The sequence below is a fragment of the Salvelinus fontinalis genome, unplaced genomic scaffold (assembly GCF_029448725.1).
Source record: "Salvelinus fontinalis isolate EN_2023a unplaced genomic scaffold, ASM2944872v1 scaffold_1082, whole genome shotgun sequence".
Classification (NCBI taxonomy): domain Eukaryota; kingdom Metazoa; phylum Chordata; class Actinopteri; order Salmoniformes; family Salmonidae; genus Salvelinus; species Salvelinus fontinalis.
In genome coordinates this window covers 52,914-61,087 of record NW_026601291.1, presented here as the reverse complement: position 1 = coordinate 61,087, position 8,174 = coordinate 52,914, and the positions used below count along the sequence as shown (strand labels likewise).

The 8,174-nt window shown below is 40.9% G+C and overlaps 6 non-coding genes across 6 annotated transcripts; all 6 read left to right on the top strand.

Moving 5' to 3' along the window:
• The first annotated feature begins 232 nt into the window (after positions 1-232).
• trnay-gua (transfer RNA tyrosine (anticodon GUA)) lies at positions 233-321 on the top strand. The gene is given in 2 exon segments: positions 233-269; positions 286-321. It is a non-coding gene; the product is annotated as a tRNA-Tyr (tRNA).
• Positions 322-1,773: 1,452 nt separating this feature from the next.
• trnay-gua (transfer RNA tyrosine (anticodon GUA)) lies at positions 1,774-1,862 on the top strand. Its single transcript is given in 2 exon segments — positions 1,774-1,810; positions 1,827-1,862. It is a non-coding gene; the product is annotated as a tRNA-Tyr (tRNA).
• Positions 1,863-3,314: 1,452 nt separating this feature from the next.
• Positions 3,315-3,403, top strand: trnay-gua (transfer RNA tyrosine (anticodon GUA)). The gene is given in 2 exon segments: positions 3,315-3,351; positions 3,368-3,403. It is a non-coding gene; the product is annotated as a tRNA-Tyr (tRNA).
• Positions 3,404-4,855: 1,452 nt separating this feature from the next.
• trnay-gua (transfer RNA tyrosine (anticodon GUA)) lies at positions 4,856-4,944 on the top strand. The gene is given in 2 exon segments: positions 4,856-4,892; positions 4,909-4,944. It is a non-coding gene; the product is annotated as a tRNA-Tyr (tRNA).
• A 1,452-nt stretch (positions 4,945-6,396) lies between these two features.
• trnay-gua (transfer RNA tyrosine (anticodon GUA)) lies at positions 6,397-6,485 on the top strand. The gene is given in 2 exon segments: positions 6,397-6,433; positions 6,450-6,485. It is a non-coding gene; the product is annotated as a tRNA-Tyr (tRNA).
• A 1,452-nt stretch (positions 6,486-7,937) lies between these two features.
• On the top strand, positions 7,938-8,027 carry trnay-gua (transfer RNA tyrosine (anticodon GUA)). Its single transcript is given in 2 exon segments — positions 7,938-7,974; positions 7,991-8,027. It is a non-coding gene; the product is annotated as a tRNA-Tyr (tRNA).
• Positions 8,028-8,174: the final 147 nt, after the last annotated feature.

Genomic DNA, 8,174 nt, shown 5'->3' with positions numbered 1-8,174 from the left:
ACCCCGTTTTGTAATCTCTGCAACGGCAGACGTCGTCAGCGTCTCCATAATTGAAGAAAGTTGTGCCTGGAAAGACCCGTTTGTGGACATTTCGGCAGTTCTGACGAGCGCTCAATACACGGAAATCTCACCTTTGCTGAATGGTCAATGTTGATCAACATCTGGTAGAAAAGATTCAACTCAATGCTACGGTTCAAACATGTACCTTTTGCTCCAATGGATTTTTCATGTCCCTTCGATAGCTCAGTTGGTAGAGCGGAGGACTGTAGAATGCTTAATGCTGAAATCCTTAGGTCGCTGGTTCAAATCCGGCTCGAAGGACGAACATTTTTCTGCCTCATCAATGCGCCCCAAACACTATTTTTACCTGTTGTTCGCACATCCCCCTATAGAGAATAAAATGTGCATTTCACGTTTCCTATAAGAATAGTCTAGGTGTACGAATCCAATCATACAGAAGAATTCAAAACACTTCAAGTTTATCCACAATTCACCACATTCAATAGCTCAGTTGGTATAGCAGAGGACCGTAGAACACTAAATGCTGAAATCCGACTTGAGGAGGACCCTTTTCCTACCTCATAAATGCACCTATAAGATATACATTTGCCTGTTGTTCGCACATTCCCTATAGAGAATAAAACGTGCATTTCCAGTTTCCTAATTAAGAAAGAATCCAAGTTAACTCAGAAAATAGTAAAGAACAATTCAGAACACCAAGTTCCCTGAAGTCATTTTTCCCAAAATTGTTTACAGACAGATTATATCACTTCTAGTTCACTGTATAACAAATCCAGTGGGTCAGAAGTTTACATACACTAAATTGGCTGTGCCTTTAAACAGCTTGGAAATATCCCGAAAATGATGTCATGGCTTTAGAAGCTTCTGATAGGCTAATTGACATCATTTGAGTCAATTGGAGGTGTACCTGTAGATGTATTTCATGGCCTACCTTCAAACTCAGTGCCTCTTTGCTTGACATCATGGGAAAATCAAAAGAAATCAGCCAAGACCTCAGAAATAAAATATAGACCTCCACAAGTCTGGTTCATCCTTGGGAGCAATTTCCAAACGCCTGAAGGTACCACGTTCATCAATAACAAAAAATAGTACGCAAGTATAAACACCATGGGACCACGCAGCCTTCATACCGCTCAGGAAAGAGACGTGTTCTGTCTCCTAGAGATGAACGTACTTTTGTGCGAAAAGTGCAAATCAATCCCAGAAGAACAGCAAAGGACCTTGTGAAGATGCTGGAGGAAACAGGTACAAAAGTATCTATATCCACAGTCAAACGAGTCCTATGTCAACAGAACCTGAAATGCCGCTCAGCAAGGAAGAAGCTACTGCTCCAACCCGCCATAAAATTGCCAGACTACAGTTTGGGGACAAAGATCCTACTTTTTGGAGAAATGTCCTCTGGTCTGATGAAACAAAAATAGAACTGTTTGGCCATGATGACCATTGTTATGTTTGGAGGAAACCAAACAATTTGAAATGGTATATATGTGCGATAACCTACTAAATTCACAAAACTGGTAACCCCGTTTTGTAATCTCTGCAACGGCAGACGTCATCAGCGTCTCCATAATTGAAGAAAGTTGTGCCTGGAAAGACCCGTTTGTGGACATTTCGGCAGTTCTGACGAGCGCTCAATACACGGAAATCTCACCATTGCTGAATGGTCAACGTTGATCAACATCTGGTAGAAAAGATTCAACTCAATGCTACGGTTCAAACATGTACCTTTTGCTCCAATGGATTTTTCATGTCCCTTCGATAGCTCAGTTGGTAGAGCGGAGGACTGTAGAATGCTTAATGCTGAAATCCTTAGGTCGCTGGTTCAAATCCGGCTCGAAGGACGAACATTTTTCTGCCTCATCAATGCGCCCCAAACACTATTTTTACCTGTTGTTCGCACATCCCCCTATAGAGAATAAAATGTGCATTTCACGTTTCCTATAAGAATAGTCTAGGTGTACGAATCCAATCATACAGAAGAATTCAAAACACTTCAAGTTTATCCACAATTCACCACATTCAATAGCTCAGTTGGTATAGCAGAGGACCGTAGAACACTAAATGCTGAAATCCGACTTGAGGAGGACCCTTTTCCTACCTCATAAATGCACCTATAAGATATACATTTGCCTGTTGTTCGCACATTCCCTATAGAGAATAAAACGTGCATTTCCAGTTTCCTAATTAAGAAAGAATCCAAGTTAACTCAGAAAATAGTAAAGAACAATTCAGAACACCAAGTTCCCTGAAGTCATTTTTCCCAAAATTGTTTACAGACAGATTATATCACTTCTAGTTCACTGTATAACAAATCCAGTGGGTCAGAAGTTTACATACACTAAATTGGCTGTGCCTTTAAACAGCTTGGAAATATCCCGAAAATGATGTCATGGCTTTAGAAGCTTCTGATAGGCTAATTGACATCATTTGAGTCAATTGGAGGTGTACCTGTAGATGTATTTCATGGCCTACCTTCAAACTCAGTGCCTCTTTGCTTGACATCATGGGAAAATCAAAAGAAATCAGCCAAGACCTCAGAAATAAAATATAGACCTCCACAAGTCTGGTTCATCCTTGGGAGCAATTTCCAAACGCCTGAAGGTACCACGTTCATCAATAACAAAAAATAGTACGCAAGTATAAACACCATGGGACCACGCAGCCTTCATACCGCTCAGGAAAGAGACGTGTTCTGTCTCCTAGAGATGAACGTACTTTTGTGCGAAAAGTGCAAATCAATCCCAGAAGAACAGCAAAGGACCTTGTGAAGATGCTGGAGGAAACAGGTACAAAAGTATCTATATCCACAGTCAAACGAGTCCTATGTCAACAGAACCTGAAATGCCGCTCAGCAAGGAAGAAGCTACTGCTCCAACCCGCCATAAAATTGCCAGACTACAGTTTGGGGACAAAGATCCTACTTTTTGGAGAAATGTCCTCTGGTCTGATGAAACAAAAATAGAACTGTTTGGCCATGATGACCATTGTTATGTTTGGAGGAAACCAAACAATTTGAAATGGTATATATGTGCGATAACCTACTAAATTCACAAAACTGGTAACCCCGTTTTGTAATCTCTGCAACGGCAGACGTCATCAGCGTCTCCATAATTGAAGAAAGTTGTGCCTGGAAAGACCCGTTTGTGGACATTTCGGCAGTTCTGACGAGCGCTCAATACACGGAAATCTCACCATTGCTGAATGGTCAACGTTGATCAACATCTGGTAGAAAAGATTCAACTCAATGCTACGGTTCAAACATGTACCTTTTGCTCCAATGGATTTTTCATGTCCCTTCGATAGCTCAGTTGGTAGAGCGGAGGACTGTAGAATGCTTAATGCTGAAATCCTTAGGTCGCTGGTTCAAATCCGGCTCGAAGGACGAACATTTTTCTGCCTCATCAATGCGCCCCAAACACTATTTTTACCTGTTGTTCGCACATCCCCCTATAGAGAATAAAATGTGCATTTCACGTTTCCTATAAGAATAGTCTAGGTGTACGAATCCAATCATACAGAAGAATTCAAAACACTTCAAGTTTATCCACAATTCACCACATTCAATAGCTCAGTTGGTATAGCAGAGGACCGTAGAACACTAAATGCTGAAATCCGACTTGAGGAGGACCCTTTTCCTACCTCATAAATGCACCTATAAGATATACATTTGCCTGTTGTTCGCACATTCCCTATAGAGAATAAAACGTGCATTTCCAGTTTCCTAATTAAGAAAGAATCCAAGTTAACTCAGAAAATAGTAAAGAACAATTCAGAACACCAAGTTCCCTGAAGTCATTTTTCCCAAAATTGTTTACAGACAGATTATATCACTTCTAGTTCACTGTATAACAAATCCAGTGGGTCAGAAGTTTACATACACTAAATTGAATGTGCCTTTAAACAGCTTGGAAATATCCCGAAAATGATGTCATGGCTTTAGAAGCTTCTGATAGGCTAATTGACATCATTTGAGTCAATTGGAGGTGTACCTGTAGATGTATTTCATGGCCTACCTTCAAACTCAGTGCCTCTTTGCTTGACATCATGGGAAAATCAAAAGAAATCAGCCAAGACCTCAGAAATAAAATATAGACCTCCACAAGTCTGGTTCATCCTTGGGAGCAATTTCCAAACGCCTGAAGGTACCACGTTCATCAATAACAAAAAATAGTACGCAAGTATAAACACCATGGGACCACGCAGCCTTCATACCGCTCAGGAAAGAGACGTGTTCTGTCTCCTAGAGATGAACGTACTTTTGTGCGAAAAGTGCAAATCAATCCCAGAAGAACAGCAAAGGACCTTGTGAAGATGCTGGAGGAAACAGGTACAAAAGTATCTATATCCACAGTCAAACGAGTCCTATGTCAACAGAACCTGAAATGCCGCTCAGCAAGGAAGAAGCTACTGCTCCAACCCGCCATAAAATTGCCAGACTACAGTTTGGGGACAAAGATCCTACTTTTTGGAGAAATGTCCTCTGGTCTGATGAAACAAAAATAGAACTGTTTGGCCATGATGACCATTGTTATGTTTGGAGGAAACCAAACAATTTGAAATGGTATATATGTGCGATAACCTACTAAATTCACAAAACTGGTAACCCCGTTTTGTAATCTCTGCAACGGCAGACGTCATCAGCGTCTCCATAATTGAAGAAAGTTGTGCCTGGAAAGACCCGTTTGTGGACATTTCGGCAGTTCTGACGAGCGCTCAATACACGGAAATCTCACCATTGCTGAATGGTCAACGTTGATCAACATCTGGTAGAAAAGATTCAACTCAATGCTACGGTTCAAACATGTACCTTTTGCTCCAATGGATTTTTCATGTCCCTTCGATAGCTCAGTTGGTAGAGCGGAGGACTGTAGAATGCTTAATGCTGAAATCCTTAGGTCGCTGGTTCAAATCTGGCTCGAAGGACGAACATTTTTCTGCCTCATCAATGCGCCCCAAACACTATTTTTACCTGTTGTTCGCACATCCCCCTATAGAGAATAAAATGTGCATTTCACGTTTCCTATAAGAATAGTCTAGGTGTACGAATCCAATCATACAGAAGAATTCAAAACACTTCAAGTTTATCCACAATTCACCACATTCAATAGCTCAGTTGGTATAGCAGAGGACCGTAGAACACTAAATGCTGAAATCCGACTTGAGGAGGACCCTTTTCCTACCTCATAAATGCACCTATAAGATATACATTTGCCTGTTGTTCGCACATTCCCTATAGAGAATAAAACGTGCATTTCCAGTTTCCTAATTAAGAAAGAATCCAAGTTAACTCAGAAAATAGTAAAGAACAATTCAGAACACCAAGTTCCCTGAAGTCATTTTTCCCAAAATTGTTTACAGACAGATTATATCACTTCTAGTTCACTGTATAACAAATCCAGTGGGTCAGAAGTTTACATACACTAAATTGAATGTGCCTTTAAACAGCTTGGAAATATCCCGAAAATGATGTCATGGCTTTAGAAGCTTCTGATAGGCTAATTGACATCATTTGAGTCAATTGGAGGTGTACCTGTAGATGTATTTCATGGCCTACCTTCAAACTCAGTGCCTCTTTGCTTGACATCATGGGAAAATCAAAAGAAATCAGCCAAGACCTCAGAAATAAAATATAGACCTCCACAAGTCTGGTTCATCCTTGGGAGCAATTTCCAAACGCCTGAAGGTACCACGTTCATCAATAACAAAAAATAGTACGCAAGTATAAACACCATGGGACCACGCAGCCTTCATACCGCTCAGGAAAGAGACGTGTTCTGTCTCCTAGAGATGAACGTACTTTTGTGCGAAAAGTGCAAATCAATCCCAGAAGAACAGCAAAGGACCTTGTGAAGATGCTGGAGGAAACAGGTACAAAAGTATCTATATCCACAGTCAAACGAGTCCTATGTCAACAGAACCTGAAATGCCGCTCAGCAAGGAAGAAGCTACTGCTCCAACCCGCCATAAAATTGCCAGACTACAGTTTGGGGACAAAGATCCTACTTTTTGGAGAAATGTCCTCTGGTCTGATGAAACAAAAATAGAACTGTTTGGCCATGATGACCATTGTTATGTTTGGAGGAAACCAAACAATTTGAAATGGTATATATGTGCGATAACCTACTAAATTCACAAAACTGGTAACCCCGTTTTGTAATCTCTGCAACGGCAGACGTCATCAGCGTCTCCATAATTGAAGAAAGTTGTGCCTGGAAAGACCCGTTTGTGGACATTTCGGCAGTTCTGACGAGCGCTCAATACACGGAAATCTCACCATTGCTGAATGGTCAACGTTGATCAACATCTGGTAGAAAAGATTCAACTCAATGCTACGGTTCAAACATGTACCTTTTGCTCCAATGGATTTTTCATGTCCCTTCGATAGCTCAGTTGGTAGAGCGGAGGACTGTAGAATGCTTAATGCTGAAATCCTTAGGTCGCTGGTTCAAATCCGGCTCGAAGGACGAACATTTTTCTGCCTCATCAATGCGCCCCAAACACTATTTTTACCTGTTGTTCGCACATCCCCCTATAGAGAATAAAATGTGCATTTCACGTTTCCTATAAGAATAGTCTAGGTGTACGAATCCAATCATACAGAAGAATTCAAAACACTTCAAGTTTATCCACAATTCACCACATTCAATAGCTCAGTTGGTATAGCAGAGGACCGTAGAACACTAAATGCTGAAATCCGACTTGAGGAGGACCCTTTTCCTACCTCATAAATGCACCTATAAGATATACATTTGCCTGTTGTTCGCACATTCCCTATAGAGAATAAAACGTGCATTTCCAGTTTCCTAATTAAGAAAGAATCCAAGTTAACTCAGAAAATAGTAAAGAACAATTCAGAACACCAAGTTCCCTGAAGTCATTTTTCCCAAAATTGTTTACAGACAGATTATATCACTTCTAGTTCACTGTATAACAAATCCAGTGGGTCAGAAGTTTACATACACTAAATTGAATGTGCCTTTAAACAGCTTGGAAATATCCCGAAAATGATGTCATGGCTTTAGAAGCTTCTGATAGGCTAATTGACATCATTTGAGTCAATTGGAGGTGTACCTGTAGATGTATTTCATGGCCTACCTTCAAACTCAGTGCCTCTTTGCTTGACATCATGGGAAAATCAAAAGAAATCAGCCAAGACCTCAGAAATAAAATATAGACCTCCACAAGTCTGGTTCATCCTTGGGAGCAATTTCCAAACGCCTGAAGGTACCACGTTCATCAATAACAAAAAATAGTACGCAAGTATAAACACCATGGGACCACGCAGCCTTCATACCGCTCAGGAAAGAGACGTGTTCTGTCTCCTAGAGATGAACGTACTTTTGTGCGAAAAGTGCAAATCAATCCCAGAAGAACAGCAAAGGACCTTGTGAAGATGCTGGAGGAAACAGGTACAAAAGTATCTATATCCACAGTCAAACGAGTCCTATGTCAACAGAACCTGAAATGCCGCTCAGCAAGGAAGAAGCTACTGCTCCAACCCGCCATAAAATTGCCAGACTACAGTTTGGGGACAAAGATCCTACTTTTTGGAGAAATGTCCTCTGGTCTGATGAAACAAAAATAGAACTGTTTGGCCATGATGACCATTGTTATGTTTGGAGGAAACCAAACAATTTGAAATGGTATATATGTGCGATAACCTACTAAATTCACAAAACTGGTAACCCCGTTTTGTAATCTCTGCAACGGCAGACGTCATCAGCGTCTCCATAATTGAAGAAAGTTGTGCCTGGAAAGACCCGTTTGTGGACATTTCGGCAGTTCTGACGAGCGCTCAATACACGGAAATCTCACCATTGCTGAATGGTCAACGTTGATCAACATCTGGTAGAAAAGATTCAACTCAATGCTACGGTTCAAACATGTACCTTTTGCTCCAATGGATTTTTCATGTCCCTTCGATAGCTCAGTTGGTAGAGCGGAGGACTGTAGAATGCTTAATGCTGAAATCCTTAGGTCGCTGGTTCAAATCCTGGCTCGAAGGACGAACATTTTTCTGCCTCATCAATGCGCCCCAAACACTATTTTTACCTGTTGTTCGCACATCCCCCTATAGAGAATAAAATGTGCATTTCACGTTTCCTATAAGAATAGTCTAGGTGTACGAATCCAATCATACAGAAGAATTCAAA